The 23469-nt window shown below is 44.2% G+C and overlaps 1 protein-coding gene across 12 annotated transcripts in view; it reads left to right on the plus strand.

Moving 5' to 3' along the window:
• Positions 1-23469, plus strand: part of HIVEP3 (HIVEP zinc finger 3) — a 435200-nt gene that overhangs the window by 291065 nt on the left and 120666 nt on the right. For 10 of the 12 annotated variants that reach the window (XM_050932270.1, XM_050932274.1, XM_050932269.1 and 7 more), the window contains 2 exons: positions 18962-19026; positions 22085-22145. The gene's annotated coding sequence lies outside the window, so the exon portion shown is untranslated. The remainder of the gene's footprint in view (positions 1-18961; positions 19027-22084; positions 22146-23469) is intronic. The other 2 variants (XM_050932275.1, XM_050932273.1) reach the window with 1 other exon arrangement.

A 23469-nucleotide genomic window follows, 5' to 3' on the forward strand; every position in this document is an offset into this window, starting at 1 on the left:
CAGGCACTTGCTGCTCATGTGTACCATGGATTTTTTTCCATTTCTGTTATGTGACAAATTAAAAGTGCGTGTATATGAGTGTTTATAATGAGCCCAGACAGGTTCTGTAAACGGAAGGGTGATGGTCTGGTGGTAGGATCAGAATCTCTCTGCTGCCTGTGCAGAATAGAAAGACTATTTTCCTCTCTTTCTCTTCTGTCAGGATAGGAAGAATCCCATTGTCCTCAGCTGGATTCAGTGAGAAAGCTATCTTTGTTGAATATTTTCCACTGGGATTGCAGGCTTTTTCACTGTCCACTTACACCAAAATCTTGCTGCTTCTTCTGTTTGCATTGGTTAAATGACTGACAGAATCTACTAGTTATGTTTGCACAATACTGTATTTTGTTGTTGATGCTGACACTAGAAAGTAACTTACTATCTGTGAGTATTGACTACTAGCGAACTAGGATTTTCTTGGCAAAGGTCTGTGCAGATAAAATAATCATCTAATCTATGTGTTGCTTTTCAAACACTTTTGTATGGATCATTGATAATTATAGAATATCAGGGTTGGAAGGGACCTCAGGAGGTCATCTAGTCCAACCCTCTGCTCAAAGCAGGACCAATCCCCAGACAGATTTTTACCCCAGTTCCCTAAATGGCCCCCTCAAGGATTGAGCTCACAACCCTGGGTTTGCAGGTCAATGCTCAAACCACTGAGCTGTCCCTCCCTCCATGCTCTCATGTGTCTATAATACTTTCCATCCGTATGGCTCTAAAAGCATTTTATGAACTGTATTTACTGGCTCTAAAGTGTGTAACGAATCACTTCACCCACTGTTGAAATGCAGCCACCCCGAGTTGAAACAGGGAAGCTGTATAAGAGTGCACAGCAATGTTACACAGCATTTTAGGACAAACAGTCAAGAAAAATACCATATCCAACCAAAAATGCAGTGGGACTTTCAGGCTGCAGTCACCTGAGACAGAATTAGACCAGAGTCAGTGCCCCTAGTCTGCAAAAACTGGTGTGGGATTTTTAATGACCAGGATCTCAGATTTATAGTTCACTCAAGAGATGACACTCCCAGCAGCCTCATAACATGCTGGGACATCAGTTCAGCTCTCCCTCAGTCAACAGTGCTACCTGCTGAATCTTCATCACCCAGATGTCCCTGGAGCCTTCCCATCCAAGCACTGAGTTTGCCTAATCCTGTTTTGCTTATGAGAGATGAGCGTTCACAGCTTGAAGTGGTATGGCTGCAGATAACCCCCAGCAGCAGGGGCTGTCCACTTAAAGTGCTGTGGTCTGTGAAAGTGTGGCAAAAGCATGAGTGTGATTTCTGTTGTGTGGGGCATAAGAGGACTGCTTTCTTCTGGCTCCAAGACTCCAGCCTAGAGAGAGTTTTGCAGGCCAAATAAATCACATCAGAAGTTTTGAAGAAAATATACTTTATGTATGTTAGCTGGGTGACATCAGAATCCAGTCTGCAAGGACTGCTCCAGTTATCAGCTGGTCGGTTCCTACAAGGTTGAAAAAGAAATGCATACATACATAAATACATACACACATAAATACTGCAGTGTGAAAAAATGGTTATTTAACTGTTTGTTACGTTATATATGAGTATATAGCAGACATGCCAACTCTTGCAAATTGATCACAGGAGTCGTGATTTCTGAGTCAAATTAAGCCCCAGTCATGATCTCCCGATAGAACTCTCAAGTGTTGGGATTTTTTTCCAGCCACATCTGACATTTGAGAGCTCTAAAAGTGAGGCTTCATTTTACTTAGAAATCCTGTGAGACTGCCCTAAGAAAGACAATATCATTTTTTTTTAAATGTCATAATTTTGGGGCCAGTCTCATGATTTTGGGGGGTCCGACTCATGGTTTTTGATCTCTTGAAGTTGGCAATACTGATACTGGGATGTTTGTATTCTCATGGAGAGGATGAGGGACCCACTACAGGGTAGCTATAGGAGATCTTTTACTAAAAGTAATAAGTGTCTGCTTTTTGGAACTGAGGGACCAGAGGTGTAGTTTGGCTCCCCAGGTGTACGCAATTGATCCAGTAAATGTGACTGTTTTCTGTGATCCCATACTGCACTACCTTGGATTCTATGGGGCTTTCTCTACCATCACCCAGAACTGGGGGCTTTATGGCCTCTCCTTCCTCCATTCTCTGCTCCCCCTCCTTCCCGCTTATCACTCAATCCTCACTCAGGCAAAATCCTGTTGACTTCAGTGGCAGTTTTCCCTGAGTAAGGACTGCCAGATGTGGATGATTATAGTGTTAGCTGTATGACAAGGGGGTGATGTTTGTAAATGCCAGGCAATGGTAGAGGTAACTTGCCAGCTGCAGGGAGAGGTATTTGGAAGGTTGCAACCCCTGCCTTCCCAGAAGCAAGCAGCACGCCTGAAGAGGGAATGCTAAAACCCACTTCATCAGATGCATGGAGTGAAAAATACAGTAAGCAGTATAAATATTACAGCACATGAAAAGATGAATGTTGCCTTACCAAGTGTGTGTGTGGTCATTCAATTAAGGTGGAAGTGGCCTATTCTCAACAGTTGACAAGCAGGGGTGAATATCGAAGGAGGGAAATTACTTTTGTAGTGCTAACGAGGCCAGTGCAATCAAGGTGGATGTTGCCCATTTCCAACAGTTAACAAGAAGATGTGAGTATCAGCAGAGGGAAAATTACTTTTTGTAGTGACCCATCCACTCCCAGTCTTATTCAGGCTTAATTTGATGGTGTGCAATTTGCAAATTAATTCCAATTCTCCAGTTCTCTACAGAAATGAATTAAGCACCTGTGCTTTCGCTGCCTGACTCCAGGAGAGCAGCTCCCATTTGTGATTCACTAGCAGAGATAAGTGCTTCCCTGGGCAGCCTGGACTTAACTCTAGGAGAGGGGTGGGGCTCAGGACACACCCTTCTTCTATGCATCTCCTATTGGCTAGCTTAGGGGGCTCCACTTAGCATGCTGGCTTTTGTGGATCACATTCTCAGGTGCCTGTATCTCCCCATTCATTGGGAGAGCCTAGTGCTGAATTCAGGCTGTATGGATAACCGTGTTCTTTCTGACACTCAGCATCAGGACACCTAAGTCTCGTTGCGGATCCGGGCTCCAGTGGCTAACAGTCTGCTGAGCAATTAACTCATCATTTTGACTTTCTTATTCCAATAACTTGTATTTCTACTGTAATACTTTAAATATTCCAGGCTGCCTTTCAAATGCCTCTTACCTTTGCCAGTAACTGGCATTTCAAACTCAGGCCAGAGTGCATCCCTTCAAAGAGGGAATGCATCCCACTCAAAGAGTTGGCAAAAAAAAAAAAAAAACCAAATTGTAAATTTACTTTATTCATCAGAGGGAGAATCTGACTAGGTCCCACAGGGTATTTTGGTTTTTTTACTTTTTCTTTAAAATGTGCACAAAACAGCAAATCCTAAATGGATAAAATATGGACTAATTGATATAAGGATCTAGCATCAAAGTTAGGTCACTAGTAAGATATTATGGAGATATACACACAGATTTTAAACACAGCAAATTGCAGACAGTAATCCAAGGATGACCTCTTGTTAGATATGTCTAGATAATACTTAGTCCTGCCGTCAGTGCAGTGGACTCGACTAGAGACCTCTTGACGTCCCTTTCAGGCCTATGATTCTATGCCTTGGAAAGGGAAAGAACTTCACAATAAACATCAGAGTGGACAAACTAGTTTGAATCAGTTTAAAGGTCATCGTGTCTTCCTCTAACCTTTAGATCCTAGTTTGAATTTAACATTTTGAAGTGCTTGCCACATTCTCTCCTTGTAAGTAAGGGGGTAAGGACTCTTTCTCTTCTCACAAGATTTGTAGCCCAATGGAGCACAATCCTACAAACCCGTTAACTTCTATGCAAAGTGAGCATTGTGTGCTCACTTTTAATTGGTGCAGGGCGCCGGAGGAGCAGATCCCAAACGCAATACTTTACTTATCTAGAGACATTTCTCCAGTATTCGTCACAATAATATCTGTATGTGTAGCAAACTGGGAGTGTTCTTTGTGATTTCAAGTTGAAAGATCACGTTGTCATTTTAGTGAGGTTATAAAATAATCTTGGAGGCTGTTTTATTTTGCTTAAGTTTTATTGCTTTTTGCTTAATTGCTTCTGCCTTATTGTTAATGAGACAAAAAGCTGTTTGTGAAATAGCTCGCAGAGTGAAATGATCAAGGAACTAAGATGGAATTTGAATTGTAAAACTTTTTCTACTGCTTTTGTTGTCTGCAAATTCCCCACTTGTTGTTTTTCAATTCCATAAACTTACATTGCCCTGGAGGATACAGAATTGACCCTCTACTATGTCCCTGCAAGCTCATCATCCCACTAAACTTGACTTGCTCCTTGGCTGCAAAAGTATTAGCCCTACCCAGCGGCAGAATGGTGCGTCTCCCATAATCTCACCTGATCAGGCAGTACCAAGTTGGTTGAATGCTGTTGCATTCTTTTGTTTCTAATCACTGTTGGAATCAGCTACATGCAGCCCTGTTCTTTGTATTTATGAAGTATGCCAAGATTCCTTATTTTCCTGATTGTGGAACTGTGTAAACCACTGTAGCTATTTACCTAGGAAAATTAAAGGCTGAGTAAAACAATACAGTTAACAATCCCATGACACTTATTGATTTATTTCCCCCTTTAACAAAGCTGTGGAGAATGCTGATTTCCCCACCTAGGGAACCCATGAAATGCAAATAAAATGAAAAAGAAATTAGTTATACTAACAAACAATTAACAGAACAAGGAGCAATGGTCTCAAGTTGCAGTGGGGAAGGTCTAGATTGGATATTAGGAAAAACTATTTCACTAGGATGGTGGTGAAGCACTGGAATGGGTTACCTAGGGAGATGTTGGTATCTCCTTCCTTAGAGGTTTTTAAGGCCTGGCTTGACAAAGCCCTGGCTGGGATGACTTAGTTGATGTTGGCCCTGCTTTGAGCAGGGGATTTGACTAAATGACGACCTGAGGTCTCTTCCAAACCTAATCTTCTATGATTCTAATTTAGGTGGTGAAAGTCATGCAAGAAACTGGGACATCTAGACCCCTGTCTGGTGTTACCTCTGCTGTGCAGAACTGTAGAATTATTGCTAGTGTAGTGCCCCCTATCCACATGGTTACCTCCTTTAGTGCCAATCTCCTTATGGGTTTTGATGGACAGGCCTGGGTTCTTCTGGATCCCACTACCTGCTCAGGAGGGTATAAGTTCCTTATTTTCTCCCCATATGAATTTATTTGGTGTGGCTCCACCCCCTTTGCTCCTTCCTGGCAGTGTCACCAGGGCAGCGTGGGAGAAAAATTCCAAACACAGGGTAACCCCCATTAATTGCCAGACAGCTGGAGATTCCCAAGAAATAACATAGACTGCACTGTATAATGTCTGGGTAAAATGAAATGCTCCAAATGCTGGGGATTACACTTCTCCACTTTGGCACCTAGTTTGTAGGATATCCACTTTCTGTATAGGCCACTCTGGCCAGCATTTTGGTACTAAAGTTTCCATTTCAGACCTCAAATACAAAATGGTGTACCCTAATTGCACCACTAGAGTTTCACTTGGGCCATTACCTTTTGGGCGAGGGATGGCGGGAATCACCAGCCTGCCCTGCAATCATAGAAGCATAGAACTGGAACGGACCTCAAGAGGTCATCTAGTCCAGTCCCCTGCACTCGTGGCAGGACTAATTATCTAGACCATTTCTGACAGGTGTTTGTCTAACTTGCTCTTAAAAGCCTCCAATGATGGAGATTCCGCAACCTCCCTAGGCAATTTACTCCAGTTCTTAACCACCCTGAGAGGAACTTTTTCATAATGTCCAACCTAAACCTCCCTTGCTGCAATTTAAGCCCATTGCTTCTTATCCTCAGAGGTTAAGAAAAACATTTTTTCTTCCTCCTTGTAACAACCTTTTACATACTTGAAAATTGTCATCATGTCCCCCCTCAGTCTTCTCTTTTCTGGACTAAACAACCCCAATTTTTTTCAATCTTCCCTCATAGGTCATGTTTTCTAGACCTTTAATCATTTTTGTTACTCTTCTCTGGACTCTCTCCAGTTTATCCACATCCTTCCTGAAATGTGGTGCCCAGAACTGAACACCATACTCCAGTTGAGGCCCAATCAGCATGGAGTTGAGCAGAAGAATTACTTCTCATGTTTTGCGTACAACAGCCTGCTAATCCATCCCAGAATGATCGCTTTTTTTGCAACAGCGTTACACTGTTGACTCTTAGAAAAAGTCATCATTAACAGGAAAAAGGTGTCTTGGCTTTTAAAAATCAATTGACTGTACAGTGAAGCCCTCTTTTCCCAGGGCAACGTCCCTCTCAGTGGACGTACGCTGTGGGTGAAATTTAACCTTTTGCAGAGGGCAAGGTCTGTGCATTACTTAAGCCCTAAAATTGGGACTTAAGAAGCTCTTAAGTGGAACCTAGGCCCTGTGCTGGCTCTCTGCACAGGACTTAATTTCACTCTAAAAGCAAGATTCTGTTTTGCTTATTGTGATGCTCTGAAGCAATGTGGGGGCTTGTCTATACGAGGACATTCAGGAAATTAAGGCAAATCAAGTAAAGGTGCAAAATCAATGTGCATTGATCAATGTGCAGGAGAATTAACTTACCGAGATATACTTCCACTTTGCTCCTGAATGAAAGCACCCGCACAGGTGCCCCCAGAAATGTTTCACCTGGTATGCACAATGCACCCAAGTTTCTTGTCCAATAAAACAATCCAGAGCAAAGGAAAAAAAGTGAGTTATCCGCTGAGACCCATCACAGAGCCCGGCAATACCCCCTCATGTGCGCCCCTCCCACCAGGGCTCCCTGACGCCCTTCTCCTGGCCAGCTACCCTCTGCGGACACTCACTGCAGCTCCCCACAGCAATGGGTCTTGGGGCTGAGTGAGTTCTGCAAGCAGAGCAAATGGGACATGGGCTGCTGGAAGTGGAGTGAGGCCAGGGAGGCCCCTGGCAGAGGGAGCCCAGGTGTAGGAGGTGGCCCCACAGTAGCAGTAAGTGGGAGCAGCACTGGCCACCCCACTGCCCACTCAGGTTTGGCACCACGGCTGCAACCCTCATGCTTTGAATTGCAACGCCACTCACTTACTGTTGTCCCCTTTCCCCCTTCCCCATCATGATGGAGGAGTTGCCAGGCCAAATTGAGAGGCCATGAGGCAGCCATTGCTTCTCCTCCTTGGCACTGCTATGGGTCCGGTTCTGCCCCTGCCAGTGATACGCACCATGTGTAACGTGCATGCAGCTGCAGGCACCACTGCATTCATACTGGGAGCAGGCGGTGAATGTATTTTAATTTATGTGCATTGACTTTATGCCATAAGTTAATTCCTCAGCTTTCCTGTGTGTCTCCTTTTAGACAAGCCCTGGGACTTTTATTCAACTTACCTGCACACTGAATCTTCATTGTAGACCAGTTCATTTGTCAGCAGGTTCTGTTGTATATAGTGTAAATGGAAGAAGCTAACAACCAGTGTTGAGAAGCATGTGCTTTGAGGAAGTACTCAGCAAGAGTCTTATGATACAGAGTTCCTGTGTCAGAGAAAGAAAGGTAAGACAATCCTTAAGCTCAAGTTCATGGATGTGTCAGGAGAGCATCAAGGGAAACCATTTTCAGCTGATCTGTATGAAGGTTACTGGCCGTGGGGCTGTGGTATTGACTGAAACCTCGCTCCCTGCTGATTCACCCTGCAGTTCTGAAATTGAGCAGCAATCATAACCTCCATCTGAACTGTAGTTATCCTCTTCTTTCCCCCTCCCCCCGCAATTTGTGGTTTGAAACTATGTGGAAACATTTGGGAAGATTTCACAATACATGAGGATAGCCATAAGTCTTGGTGGGGCTGGGGAACACACGACTGTATTGCCAGAGAAAGGAAATTACTTACTGCTTTAGATGATGCACCCAAGACACACAAATTTAGAAAGAGTCAATATCTTGCCAATAGCTGGTTTCCCCCTTTTGGTTTTGGCAGGGCTGGAGACATTAATTCTGACGAATTTTGAAAGAATCAGTACTTGGCACTAGTTTCAAAATATTAGTTTACTAATCACTTTTCACACCAGTGCGTAAATTAAATCACAACCGTGTATAGAAACTGAAAGTAGCAGAGACTTTTTACACTAATCCCAAGGAGTCTCTAGACACGTACAGTGTAATCCTACTTCACAGGCACAAAAACTGAACAATCTTGAGGGTCTTCTCAGTAAAATGAGAGAGAATTCAGTTTTCTTGAGTTTTGCTTGTGAGGTTATAGGGTTCAGTTCATTGTACGTGAGGAGAATGTCTCCTGGACTGTAAAACGAGAGGTGTAGGAGGCTCTTCCCAGAGGCAGTGTATGTCTCCTAGTGCAGCATTTTTCAGCTTGTGGTCTACAGACCCCCGGGGGCAGTAGCGTTGGAACAGTTTTCGGGGCTGGGGGCTGAATGCCATTGAACAAAACTGTAAACTCTGTATATGATGGAAACCATTTCAGTCCCGGGGTATGGCAGCACCCTAGTTCCAGCACCCCTGCTTGGGGGTCTGCAGACCGTCTAAGGGGTCCACAAAAGGTTATCGTAACCATGGAACAGTGGTTTTCAACTTGTAGTGCAGAGACCTCTGGAGGTCCACAGACTATGTCTAAGATTTCCAAAGGTGTCCACGTCTCCATTTGAAATTTTTTAGGGGCCCAAAAATGAAAAAAAGCTTGAAAACTACTGTCCTAATGGGTAGAGCACAAGACTGGGACACAGGAGGCCTGGGTTTCTATTCCCAGCTGTGTCTCTAGCAAGGTGGGTGACTTTAGGCAAGTCATTTCTCCTTTCTGTGCCTTAGTTTCACCCACTGTAAAATGGGATAATGATGGTGACTTCCTTTGTAAAGTGCTTTGGGATCTACTGATGAAAAATGCTATAGAAGAGTTAGTATGTCTGTATTTACTACTGCAGGATCCTGAGTTCAAATTGCAGTTTAGCTCAATGACGGAAATGACGTTAGTGGCGTTTCATAGTCCCAAGTAAGTGTTTGTCCACCGCAGAATGGGACAGCCTTGGCAGCGGGGGGTGGGAGGGCACTGATGGAATTATCGAAATGTTCCAGGGCAGGAATAGCAGTGGGTGCTGCCAATCAGGATTGAGATGGATGGGACAGAACTGCATATTCATCTAAGATGGCAAGTCATTTATAGGACCAAATGAAAGGCAAGTATTGGCCAGTACCTCTCCTAAATCTGTGTTTGGAGGGAGGGAGCCTGAATTCCAGGCTGCATCATCATCATATGACATTCATGTGGCTGTTAACAGTTTGTTCTTTTTTCTTCCAATTGTAATGTTTATTTTTAACTTTTGAAAAAATGCACTTTTGCAACAATTAGTCTGTGTGACTAAAAAGCTTGTCTGTTTGGAATAGCTGCTCGAGGTTATGAAAATTTTTCTGTTTAGTGTTTACACATATCATGCTGGCAAAATGCTAAGTCGCTTTTCTTTATCAGCTGAGACTTCATTTTGTGGTGAGGTGAGAAAGGAAAGTTGATGAGCCCAGGTATAAAATGAATAAAAACTTTCCCTCAACAGCAGACGTTCCCAAATCTTTTCGTGATGGCGATTACATTCTAACTGAGGGATTGTCTCCAGAACACCTCTCCTTCCATTGGCAATTATTTTTTGCAGTGTTGTTTTAGCCATGTCGCTCCCAGGATATCAGAGACACAACATGGGCGAGGTCATATATCTTTTTATTGGACCAACGGCTATTGGTGAACGCGACAAGCTTCAGGTCCTGAAGAAGAGCTCTGTGTGAGCTTGAAAGCTTGTTTCTTTCACCAACAGAAGTTGGTCCATTACAATATAGTACCTCCCCCACATTGTCTCTCTAATTGGCAGTTATGTTGACCATCTCCCCTCTCATTCGCTCTCCCATACCATTCCTGTGACAACTACAGGAATTGCTTAAATGTAAAAGGGACTTTACGAAAGCATTTAATCTATGTATCTGTCTAGGTACTTGTATGGCCCTCCTCAGTGTAGTATCTCAGTGCCTCACAGTGATTGATGGATTTGTATGCTTACAACACACATATATTATCACCATTTTACCACTGGGAACTGAGACACTTCATATATTAAATGACTTGCCTGGCTTCTCACAGAAAATATGTAGCTTAGCTGGGAATTCCCAGAATTACCCAGGTCACTTGAATTGTAGTCCAGAGCCTCATTTTGACCTCATCTATGTAAATGCAGAGTAACTCCACAGAAGTTACATCAGAGGAAAATTGGTGTGAGAGGAAAATCAGGCTGATTGCATGTTTGTGGACACTTGTGTTTGTGGCTTTAAAATACATATTGATTTGTCCTTTGTAAATAGGACATAAATACCCCTTTAATTTTTTGGATGCAGTGCTGCTGTAGCTGTGCTGATCTCTGAGAGACAAAGTGGGTCAGAGAAGGGCTCTGAGAGACAAAGTGGGTGAGGGAATATCTTTTATTGCCCCAATTGCTCTTCATGAGCGGGACAAGCTTTTGCTCTTACACAGAGCTCTTCTTCAGGTCTGGGAAAGATACTCAAGCCAGATCTACACTATAAACTCACATCAGTATAACTATGGTACTTGGGGCTTGAAAAATCCACAATTCTGAGTGATGCATTTATACCAAGCTAACCTCCTACGTAGACAGCACTTTGTCAGCAGGAGAGCTTCTCCTGTCGCCATAGCTGCCGCCTCTCAGGAAGATATCTGAACTCTGCCAGTGGGAAGAGCTCTCCCATCACAGAATAACAGAATCATAGAAGATTAGGGTTGGAAGAGATCTCAGACGGTCATCTAGTCCAACTCTGTGCTCAAAGTAGGGTGACCAGACGTCCTGATAAAATCAGGACTGTCCTGATATTTAGGCGTTTGTTCCGACATTGGTCGGGATGCAGTTTATCCTGATATTTCGCACTCCTGGTTTTGTTTGTTTTTTGCTCCGCCGGCGGGACTCTGCTCCCCCCCCCCATGTGCCCCGATATTTTCTTCATCCCATCTGGTCACCCTAGCTCAAAGCAGGATCAGCGTCTGATCATCTTCATTAAAGTGCTACTGCAGCAGGGCTGCATGAAGACAAGCCCTTAGAGTGTGACATCTAAATACAAGATGGAACAGATTGTTTAGCTTAAGTAGTTATGCTCAAATAAATTTGTTAGTCTCTAAGGTGCAATACTGTTCTTTTTGCGGATACAGACTATCAGGGCTGCTACTCTGACACTAGTTAACACATATTTCAGGTGACCATTTGAGGTGAAGTGGTCCATTAACACCCCTTCAGTCATAGGGAAGAAAGGAAGAAGAGGGGGGTTGTAGATTGTTGTAATAAATGTCTCTGTCAGTCCGTGATTTTTAGTGTTATGAATTTAAGCTCCCAGGGTTGCCTTTCTGAAGGTGTTGTGCAGGGTTCCTCTGAAGCTGAGGTCAGTATAGAGTGATTACTTTGTGAAAAGTGTTCATCCACAGGTGATATGGTGGTTTTGTCTTTCATCATTTTCCTATGTGAGTTCATCTGAGAGCGTAGTGATTGTCTGGTTTCACCCACATAGTTGTTATTGGGGCATTTAGTGCACTGAATGAGATACACCACATGTTGTGATAGGCATCTGTAGGACCAATAGATCCTGAAAGGCGTGTTGTGGGGAGTGCTGATCATTGTAGCAGTAGAGATATGTCAGCAGGTTTTGCATGTTATTCTGGCAGAGCTGCTGCTACTTTGAGCTGTTGTGTGCTGGTCCATGGGCAGCTTGCTTCTGATGGTGAGGTTGGGGGGTTATCTGAAGGCTAGAAGAGGGGTTCAGGAAAGATTTATAATAATATAGAGATATATTTATCTCATAGAGCTGGAAAGGACCTTGAAGGTCATCACGCCCAATCCCCTACCTTCACTAGCAGGACCAAGTACTGATTTTGCCCCAGATCCCTAAATGGCCCCCTCAAGGATTGAACCCACAGCCCTAGGTTTAGTAGGCCAATGCTCAAACCACTGAGCTATCCCTCCCCCACCTTTTCCATCCAGCTTATTACAACAATCTGTAACCCACTGACAACCCTCCCCCCAGTTGCTTTCGCCTCCCCGCCCCTTTTTTCCTTCCTATGACTGGAGGGGTGTTAAAAAACAACTTCACCTTGAATGGTCCTTTGAAATATGTGTTTATTACTTATGCTAAACAATCTGTTCCATCTTGTATTTAGCTGCAACGCTGAGAACAAGGCTACACTACACCCAAGTTACATCGAGGTACAGCCACCGCAGCAATCAATCTTTGTGTCAGTGGTGCACATCGTCACCTGGAGCACTTGCACTGATTTAACTGCCAGTGTGAGGCATTGTGGGATGGTTTCTGAAAGGCAGTAACAGCTGATGTAAGCAATGAAGTGTCTACACTGATGTTGCATTGATTTAGGCCAAGTCTACACTAAAAAATTAAGTCGATGTAAGTTATATTGAATTACAGCCACTACAGTAATTACATTTCTTCTGAATGTCCACACTACGCTCCTTGTGTTGGCGGTGCATGTCTCCACCAGGAGCGCCGGCACCAATTTAACTGCCAGTGTGGGGCATTGTGGGACGGCTACTGAAAGGCAGCAGCAGTTGATGTAAGCAATGCAGTGTATACATTAACTCTGCGTCAACCTAACTACACTGACTTGGCACTATGCCTCTTGCGGAGGTGAAGCTATTATTTCAGTGAAGTGGGCAACTTACATCAGTGGGAGCTACACTGTAGTGTAGACACTCACAGAATTAGGTCGATGTAAATTGTCTTACGTCGACTAACTCTGTAGCGTAGACCAGGCCTGAGTAAATTTGCCAGACCTGAAGAAGAGCTTGTGTAACTCAAAAGCTCGTCTTTCTCATCAACAGAAATTGGTCCAGTAAAAACTATTACCTCACCCACCTTGTCTCCCTTGTATTTTCTAACAATTAGCTGTTGCTAAAGAGGGATAAAATCGAAAAGAATTTGTAGCCCCCCCAACACTTGGGATGAAGTTTGAAAACTACCTTCTAGCAGGACAGATTCATGAATGCAGAGTGCACATCAGCTGGCGCTGAAGTTCAGATGTGCAAAGTGAAATGACTGGCCCCGACCAGCATATCAAGAAACCTCCCACTGTGTTGACCTTCCTGCTAGCATGTGCTGTCCCGAGTGCTTCCTGAGATAGCGATTCCCATACCTTTGTAATTGAACACCCCAGCTTCGCATGGCTGGGGCTGAGGGCGCATTGTGGAGCTTCCATGTGCAGATCCATTTCCCTCCCTTCTCCTCCCTGCCTCCAGCCTTCTCACACTGCCACTTCTCCTTCTTTCATTTTAAGAGAAACAGAACATGTGGCTGTGGTAAGAAGAACATGAGAAGCTGCCAAACCAAAGGGAAAGACAGCTAACGGGGGCTGGAAAGGCCCTTTTGTCTTCACTGTCCACACTCATTTTGTGTCCTGGACAATGGATGGGCTCCCCTTGTACTTCTCCCTTGGGCTCCTTTGGCATTGGAAGACACAGTTCCTTCTGTCTATTGCCTGCTCCTTCATTCAGCCGAGTCTGCTCAGGCTGCTGCTGAGTCACCAACAGTGGTTCAGGGTTAGATGAGTTTTTTCTAGTGAGGCGTCTCCAGGGTTCTGTGTTCACCCCAGGCTGGCCAGTCAGCTCTGACACATCCCAAGCGCCCCTCTGGCAGCAGCCTTCCGGCTAGGAGAAGCCTCTGGAGTCCTCCCTTCTCCAGCAAAGCAGATGCTGGAGTGGCAGTAGCAGCATTGTTGATTGATGCCCAGTGGAAGAGAGGCTGCGAAAGGCCGGAAAACCCTCTCACCCCCGCCCCAGCCTCTCCTGGAAATCTCTTCCCTTCCAGTGCTGGCACCTTGGTGCTGTTGAGAGTGGCTGAGGGACTCTCTCTTTTGCTGTTTACACAGCAGAACAGCAGGGAGTGGCCTGTGGACTCTGCCCTGTGCTGGCACCAGGGAGTGGATATGGCCTGGATGTGAACGGGGCGGTTAGGAGCTTGAAGGGATCCTATGTGACTTTCCTCCACCACTACTTCTGGGAAGCACACAAACATTATATGTTGCATGCCCTCCCCACTGCAGCACCACCCCAACTTCTCTTATTAACCTCTGCCTCCCCTAGGTCTCTCAGTGCATCCCATCTTCTCTGGGTGTCTCTCATAGGGCACGTCTACACTTACAAGAGTGCCCCAGTGCAGCTGCGCCGATGTAGAGCTTCCATGAAGACGGTACTGTCCCAACAGGAGAGCTTCTCCTGTCGGCCTAATTAATCCGCCTCCATGCGAGGTGGTAGCTCTGTTGACGGGAGAAGCCCTCATGCCAACACAGCACTGTCTATGCTGGGGGTTAGGTCAGTGTAACTGCGTTGGTCGGGGGATGGATTTTCCACACTTCTGAGCAACATACTTAAACTGATGTGAGTTTATAGTGTAGACCTGGCCTTAGGCCGTAAGCTACTTTTATGCCGTGTGTAACACTGAGCACAGTTGTCACCTACCAAGTGAAAAATAATAGTTTGCAGAAAAAAGCAGCATCTGGGCCCAGGCAGCTCAGAGATTGCCTCTATGAGCAGGACACAAAAATATGCATCATATTGCCCCAGGCCTTTTTCTGTTGGTAACTGCCACAGTCACAAATGACAGAGGCTGGCAATACCTGGAGCAGTGGATCTCAAATTCCATAAACCCTTCCAAGTTTAAGTGCAGCAGAAGTATAGAACTTAGACCAAAACTGAGCCTGCTTGGAAGCAGGGGCCATGTGTGTGCCACACTCAGCATTATCAGTGCACTGTAACACCCTGCTGTTTCAGTCCTGGACTTCCCCCCGACCCCCTGCTGCCTCCCAGTGCTGTTGATGCTGCTCAGTCTTGAGCGATACTGAGGGGCTTGTCTACACTTGCCATTTAAAGCAGAAGAAGTTCCATTTTTGTGCAAACACCGTCGGAGCAGCTACACTTGCCAATGACTTTTTGTGGCGAAACTCAGAAGTTTCACCGCAAAGAGAAAACCACCTCCACGAGAGGCGTACAGCTCTTACCGGTGATACTTTTGTGGTGATGTGCAAGTGAAGACACGTTCTTCCTGTTTACCAAGCTTTTAGCCTCCGCAGGATATCCCACTGTGCCTAGGTGACCCTCTGGCCAGCAGCTCTGCTGCTCTGACACCAGGTAAACAGACATCCGCCCCTCCCCGGGCAAAACCCCGGGAACTTTGAAACTCCCCTTCCTGTTTTCTTGGCAAGTGCTCACTTATCATCTGGCCAGGTGACAATGGCTGCTCCACAGAGCAAAGGATCCTCTGCTTGGAGCAATGCTGAGCTACTGGAGCTGATCAGTGTTGGGGAGAGGAGGCTGTGCAGGGACCCAGGATGCCCCGTGATCACCCCTACCTCGCAAGACCTATCATCAAAATGTCGAGAGCTGCACTGGGGGCTAGCTGCCCTCAGTGTGCATGTGAACACTCTCTGATGCCGGTGGAAGTAAGTGAATACACAAACCAGTGCTTTTCTTTCACCAGTTGACTATCACCATTGAAAGTGACAGCGCAAAAACTCTGCAAGTGTAGCCATAGCCTGAAGCACTGCAAGTCATGTCCACGGAGTGCTGATCTGGGCCAGATTTGGTGATGATTTTGGGGTGACCCATCATACTCATTTTTACTTGTGATATAACCAGGGTTGGACTTGGATTTCCAAAGGTGAAAGACTAACAGCCACGGTAGCACCATCTGTTCCTGCTGCATACTTCCTATGCTCAGGGCTCCCACAAGTCTGCAGTTTGCCTATTTTCAATTTTATAGTAAAACTAGAAAGCAAAGGGTGAAGGTGGAAAAAATACCTTTCTCCTGTGGCCTGTAACCTCAACCTTAAGGTCAAAGGAGGCCACTTGGCTCAGTATGGCATTCAATTTAGTCTACATAATAACGCGCCTTTGGACTTTTAAGTGAATAGCTGCCTGTGAGTAGCAGATACTCCTGTATAGATGTGTGCAGCTCCATTAAGAAGGGCAAGCATTAGGACATCTGGAGCCTAGACTGAGAACGCAAGCTAAAACCCAGTGGCTTGTGCTATGCAAGTAGCATTGTCGTTAGCAATCAGACATGGAGGGAGCAAAGTCTCAGTGTGGTGAGTTCTAAGTGTTTGATGTTCACTTCCCCCCGACTTCTGTGTGACTGTGGGCCCAATAACCTGTCTCTGTAAAATGGAGACAAGAATAGTTACCTGCGTAAGAGAGGCTGCTGTGTAGCTTCATTAATATTTATCAGGTGCTTTTAAATCTTTAGTAGAAGCGTCACTATGTGAGGAAGTAAACGGCTTCCTTTGTGGTGGCACAGAATGTGAGGGAGAGACTAGATCTGTGATTTTATTTTCAGGATTTGGCAAACTGAGGCACAGTAGATGCAAGTCAGAGTCTCTGTGCGGTATTGTTTGTGGGCCATTATTTAAGAATTAAAATGTGGTATAAAGTTTTATTTATTTATAAAAATGTGGAAGCTCCTTGAAGGTGCACTTGTAGCAACAGTTGATGCTGTCTTTACATTTTGACTTTTTAAAAAAAGCGACTAGACTAGAATCATGCATTAACAAATTAAATTAATTTGTAACTTGGAGGAATATTCAAAGGCATTTACTTCCTGTGCTGACTTCATTTGATTGTTCAAATGAACAATCTCTTTTGGGGATTTCCAGTATGAGAGTAAATGCTGGGAGACTGTCATCCTGATCAGACACACCCTGCTATTTCAGTCCAGCACCTCCTCTCCTGCCTCCCAGTGCTGTAGATGCCGCTCAGCCAGGAGCAATGTTGAGGCACTGCAACTCATGTCTGTAGAGTGCTGATCAGGACAGATTTTGTGTTTAAAAGAGGACGATGTAACCCACCAAACTCATTTTCACTTGTGATATAACCAAAATGCAATGTTGCGGTTCTGAGCTGCCAAATGAGAACCCGTTTCATACAGCTATGTGTTGATTTTATAAATCACTTTTGTAGTTGGTCTGTTTGATTTTATCTCATACTGTTAGGGGTTTTGGATATCCTTGGAACCTCTCTGGCTATTTTCTGTGGAACTAGACTCCTAACCCAGATCCACAGATATGAAAGAATCTTTAGGGCCAGATTTCTAGAGTGGCTTCCCTTTGGTGAGCGCTTACTCCCTAACTAGTCACAAGCCTAACTACCCATTTGCAGGTGCAAAGTCCTCTGGCTTGCTCCCACAGTTCGTTCAAGAGTGCAAAAATGTGATTGCAAATGTTGTAAGTGCAAATTTCTCCCACAAAAGAGAATGTCAAGCCTTAGCATTTTGAGGACTGAGCATTAGCCGCATGGTTGGGGGACTCAGATATGTGAAATGCAGATATGGTATACACTGCATCAACAGAGCAGGATGTGGGTGGAGGGTGAAGGGAATGGAATATCTGGAGGTCCAGATTAATGTGCATTGGTAGAACAGTGTGGGAGAAGCCAGTGCAGCACTTGTATGCATTGATCCTTATTCAAGACTTATTTCAGAGTAGCAGCCATGTTAGTCTGTATCCGCAAAAGAACAGAAGTCATTGTGGCACCTTAGAGACTAACAAATTTATTTGAGCATAAGCTTTCATGGGCTACAGCCCACTTCATTGGATGCATGCAGTGGAAAATACAGTAGGAAGATATATATATATACACAAAGAACATGAAACAATAGGTGTTACCATACACACTCTAAGGAGACTGATCAGTTAAGGTGAGCTATTACCAGCAGGAGAGAAACAAACTTTTTGTAGTGGTAATCAAAATGGTCCATTTGCAGCATTTGACAAGAAGTTGTGAGGAACAGGGGAAGGGGACGGGCGGGGGGGAATAAGCATGGGGAAATAGTTTTCCTTTGTGTAATGACCCATCCACTCCCCGTCTTTATTCAAGCCTAATTTAATGGTGTCCATTTTGCAAATTAATTCCAATTCAGCAGTCTCTTATTGGAGTCTGTTTTTGAAGTTTTTTTGTTGTAATACCATTTGTCTGACACCATTAAATTAGGTGCTGGGGAGCGGGGTGCACACCACCCACCTGCCTGTGTAGCACTCGGGGGGCTGCGCTCTGCCCACTTGTCCGGCGCTCAGGGGCTGCGGATGGGGGCTGGTGACTGTGGGGAGGGAGGAGGCTCTGGGCTCTGACAGGAGAAGGGGGTGGGAGAGGCGGGGCCTCTGGTGAGAGAGGTGGGCCCAGCTGGCCTCTCCAAGCCAGTGATTCACCTGCCACTCATGGCACTGGGTTTGCTCAGGTGTCTGTGAGGTCAGTGTTTAGCCTACAGACATTCATATTATTGATGAGGACTGAAATGAACCTCAAATTCCAGAGGGAATTTTTAGTGCTGGTAATTAGGAAGAAAACATCTCTATATTTGAACGCAGAGCACATTTGGCGTCTGGAAATGGACTCCACTTAATTTACTCAGAGCCAGAGAAGGGCTCAACAACCCCTCGTACCTCAATCTAAGCAGTTTAGGGGAAGAGCTGCGGAATCTGAACCTTTGATCTGAAGCGTCGAAATCCAGATCTGAACTGTGAGGCTCATCTCAGCTGTGCCGCACCCACCTAGAGCTGTGCTCTCCCTGATGCCTGCGTGGCTGACGTAAAGCAGCCTGTGATTTCCTGCATGCTGTCACACAGGCAGAAGGAGTAACCCTGGGTGATGTACTTGATCATGAACACGCATGTCACCGTCTTAGTGAACTTATCGAGTGAGGTTAACCAAGCCACTAAGGACTCCTCTACCTGTTGGGACTGGGTTTGTGTACTATTGCTGTTACCAGGCAAACTGCCCCATCAGGACACTTGGTGTCAGTCCTGTGCTAACACTGCTGAGATGGTATTTTAATATATTCATTTAATAATCACAATGTGGTGTTGTTTTTTTCAGACTGAATTAAACCCTGAGCAAAAAAAGGAGTCAGCCCATCAAAATTAAAGAAAATCAGTTCCACTGTAAGTAATCTCTGTTTTGTTTTAATTATTTAAAGTGGGTATAAGTAGAATATATATTCTACCCTTCATACTGAAACAGTAGGACTTGTGTTTCGATTTGGTTGGTTGCTTTAGCTCTTTGCTCCAATATTTCTAAAGACTCTTGCCAGGTAAGCTTACCAAGAATGTAACTAATTCAACATCTCATTAGCTTGTTTAACTTATATTATTGAGTCCAGTTACAAAAAATAATGACAGAAGCTGTGCTCACGGTATGCTAATGCTCACACAGATCACTGGTTACATTATAATTCCCTCTTGGTCACAAATATTTCTCTTTAAAAGTCTATGGCAGCACATCTTCTGTCACTCAAAGCCATGTACAGGAACATACAATACAGGAAGCAGAGAGTACTGTACTTACGACTCCATATGCTTTATTCATAGCTTGTGTAGTGTTTTTGTGTGGAAATATCTTACCATGTTTCACAGGGGAAAAAGAGACAAGATCCTCTTGCAGTATATTTTGTTATATATGGGGAAAGAACTCATTGACCTTCTGTGAACTTCATTCAGAAGCAGAGATTGTTTGTTATGATTCCTCAGTGGGAATACATATGGCAGAGGCAGAGTTTCCACTGGAAGAACTTCAGACTAAGCAGGATGGATCTTGCTCTAATTGAAACAATTTATAAAACAACACAGGTTGCAAGTTTTCAAGAATCACTTTTTCAAAATAAATTTGGGGACAAAAAAAACCCCTCCCCAAGCAAACAAACCAACCAAAAATAAAACAAAACAAAAATCTTCAAACTCAGCAGAAAATGGCCTGGCTCCTTTAAAGGTACTTTTAATGACCTTCCCATCCTGATCATAAGTCAGCTGTGAGTTACAGCCTATAGCACTCATGCTGTGGGTCTCACCCCAAGCGCCATAGCAAGCACCTTGTCTGTGTATTGGAGTACACACGTAAGATGACATTCTCCCCTGTGCTGGGGGCAAGCACTGGGTGTAGGCACTACTCAGGTCCTGCTTAAGCCCTATTTTGAAGGCTTGGATGAGTTTTTAGTGGTTTATGGACCTTGTGATTGGCCCTCTGCACAGGGGTGAGTTCCAGCCACATGCAGGAATGTAGGATGCAAACAATACATGAGGCTGTTTAAAAAACCATTTATAAGTATTTTGTAAAAAATTCTGAGTGGAATTCTGGTCCCGTTGAAGTCAGTGGGAATTTTGTTACTGAGTTGAGCGAGGACAAAACGGCACTCTTTGTGTTTGCCACTGCTAATGAAGCAACTAATTTCTCTTCAAATATATCCATTCTTACTTCAAATAAACCTGTCTAGGGAGATACAAAGTTCTAATGCCGCCAGGCATTTTTCAGATACTGAAAATGAATAAAAATAACAACCAGAACCCCTGGCTTGCATGTCTGTGTTTCGTATTTCCCCGGAGACATTCAAAAGTAGCTCAGATGTAGGTGTCATCAGATCAAAGTCTTAAAGATCTGTTGATGTAGTGACAATACAGTGTTCTGCTTTGCAGTAATGTTGGGAAATCACAAAGGGAATGAAGGGGAATAGACCATGTACCACAAGAGAAAGCAGAGGGCTGAACAGAGAGTTTGGGGTGAATAGAAAAGACTGAGAGGAAGAGAGGGGCTGCTTTTCAAAGAAAGAGAAGGGAGCAAATTAATACAAACCAGATTGAATAGTATAGCAAGATCAGGATAAAAAAGAAAATGGCATAGAGATGGACAGTATATGTTGGAGAATGGGAAGAGTTTGGGTCAGTAATTTGAAGAAGGGAACTAATCTAGAAAATAAATCTGGCCTGATTCCCCTTTCCACTGTAGCCACTGGAGTGCAAAGCCGCCAAATTCTGTCCAGAAGTGGCCGGTGGAGAATTTCCCTTGTTTTCGGGAATTCTCTGCTGGTGTTAAGTTGTCAGAGTCAGCATATCCACCTCCTGCACCAGCTACCTCTTTTTCTCCTCCAGCATAAGTGCCACGTTGGCAGAAGAAGAGAACATGAGGGAACAGAACTCTACTACATTTCTTCTTTACTGGCATAAGGTAGAGCAGCTCCTCAGCTGCTCTGACTTATCTCAGAGCTAGGGAGTGGCAGGTCAGACAACCAAAACCAGTTCCTGAGAGGCACCCCACACACTACTTTATCCTGTGCCAAGCAGAGTTCAGACACGAGGAAAACCTTTCCCCCTACTTTTAGGTTAATGAAATTTGTTTAATTTATTCTTGCTCCTTTATTTATTGTTCTATTCCTTGGAGAATTATAATTCTAGGGCAGAGGATTGGTTTTAGAACTCTGTTAACATTGCCAGCTACTTTGGATACAGTCATTCGGTAACTGAAGAAAAAGGTAGAAAGTATCTTGAGTTTCTCCAGAATGCCCACACGCGATAAATTGTCCATTGTTGTTGTTTTTTAAACGTTAACTGCCATGCAAAGATCCTAGTGGAAACAGCTGGGCTCTACTTCACTGGAGGAGGCTAGAGAGCATGTTTGAGTTGACACAATGAACCATCTCAAAACCCTTCTCCCAAATCATAAAGGTGTCATTTTCCACAGAGTTGTGATCCTGGAGGCCATGGAAGAAAACAAAATGCAGACTTCTTTTTGGCCTGTTGCCACGTTCTGTAGCTGGCAGTTTTTAATGCATGGGGTTGAACTTGTGGGAGAGAGAGAGAGAGCTCACAGCTTTCTTCAAAAGTCTCTGCTTAGATCTATTTCCAGCAAACTAAAGTAGTACGAAAAGAAATGCCAGACCGCTTCTGTCTCATCTTACTGGTGTGCTGAGCAAAGAGCACTGATTTTAAACAAAAAGTAACACTATCACTTCATTTACAGGACATTTTGTAATCTTGTAGCAGCCCATGTTCATGATGCAGAATGTTAAGTAAATCAGAGAAATGATGCTGAAGTTGATTCTCTTCATTGGAATCTGGGGACTTGGGTCTGTCACATCTCACGTTCTCCTTTCACACTTCCATGATCCATCTGTGTGCTGTAAATGTAAATATGACTAGAAGCTGGTGGCTAAATTAATGTTCTGTTCCACAGGCTACTGCTGGCATGAGGGCACCACAGAGGGGCGGCTGTGTCGAAACTACAATGCACTGGTGTAAGTCTAGAAATGACCCCAGAACAGGGTACTTCTTAAGATGGTGGCAAGCGTGAAAAGGACGTGCGGTTAATCATCAGTGCTACCAAAAATGATGAGGGTTACGCCTCAAGCTGACTGGTCCTAGCTGGTGTTAGTCAGACATTTGCTGGGAGCCAGGACTGTTCAAAAATAAGGTTTCAAAACTATAATGAATTGCTCCTTTTAGCAACAAACTTGTGAATAAAATACGGCAGCCTCTTTAGCTTGCTGTTGCAAGTCTGCGAGGTGCTCAGCAGATAGTGGGAGGGCATGAAGTTCTAGGACAAATTGTGAGCACCTAGCAGAATCCATGTGTAGACGAAAGGAAGGAAGTCTCAAGTCCTTTGAGTGCTGGTTCACAAAAGTCCTGTCTACACTAGAAAGAAAGGTGTTTTGATTTTGTTTAAATGTGCTAGCTTTAAGTGGTATTTAAAAATGTGCTAGCGGCTAGTGTGGATAGTGTTTGACCCTTTCCAGAACAAGCCAGCTGGTTGTGATGAATGTTAGGATGCTGCCATGTTTTTGAACTCCATTAATTAAAAATGGTAGCTGACAGGTTTTTAAAATAACACCTTTGTTTTCTAGTTGAGACAGGGCCTCACTCACAGGGACAATGGGATGGTCAAACACAACCATCAGCTAATCAACATGTTCCTCTGTTGAGCCTCACTGCTGTTATTTGCAGTAGTGAACTGGGGACTGTGGAACAGTACTCTCAGTAGCACAGGATGAGTATTCCTTATACTCCCCATCCAGCTCAGAACCGTTTACCTCATGCTCACATATAAACACATTTCATCTCGGCAGAATCAAACTCTGAAGTAGCATCATTTTGATTAAGATGTTTTATTAAAATCAGTTGAACCCTCTTCATAGAATCATAGGACTGGAAGGGACCTTGAGAGGTCATCTAGTCCAGTTCCCTGCATTCATGGCAGACGAAGTATTATCTAGACCGGGAGTAGGCAACCTATGACAAGGGTGCCGAAGGTGGCAGGTTAGCTGATTTTCAGTAGCACTCACGCTGCCCAGGTCTTGGCCACTAGTCCGGAGGGCTCTGCATTTAATTTAGTTTTAAGTGAAGCTTCTTAAACATTTTAAAAACCTTATTTACTTTACATACAACAATAGTTTAGTTATATATTATAGACTTATAGAACAAGACCTTCTAAAAATGTTAAAATGTATGACTGGCACACAAAACCTTAAATGCTTCTTCAAGTGCTTGCTCATATCCATTCCAGTTAGGTGTGCGCGCGCGCCTCGTGCACGTTCGTTGGAAGATTTTTACCCTAGCAACACT

Source organism: Gopherus flavomarginatus, chromosome 22 (genome assembly GCF_025201925.1).
Source record: "Gopherus flavomarginatus isolate rGopFla2 chromosome 22, rGopFla2.mat.asm, whole genome shotgun sequence".
Lineage (NCBI taxonomy): Eukaryota > Metazoa > Chordata > Testudines > Testudinidae > Gopherus > Gopherus flavomarginatus.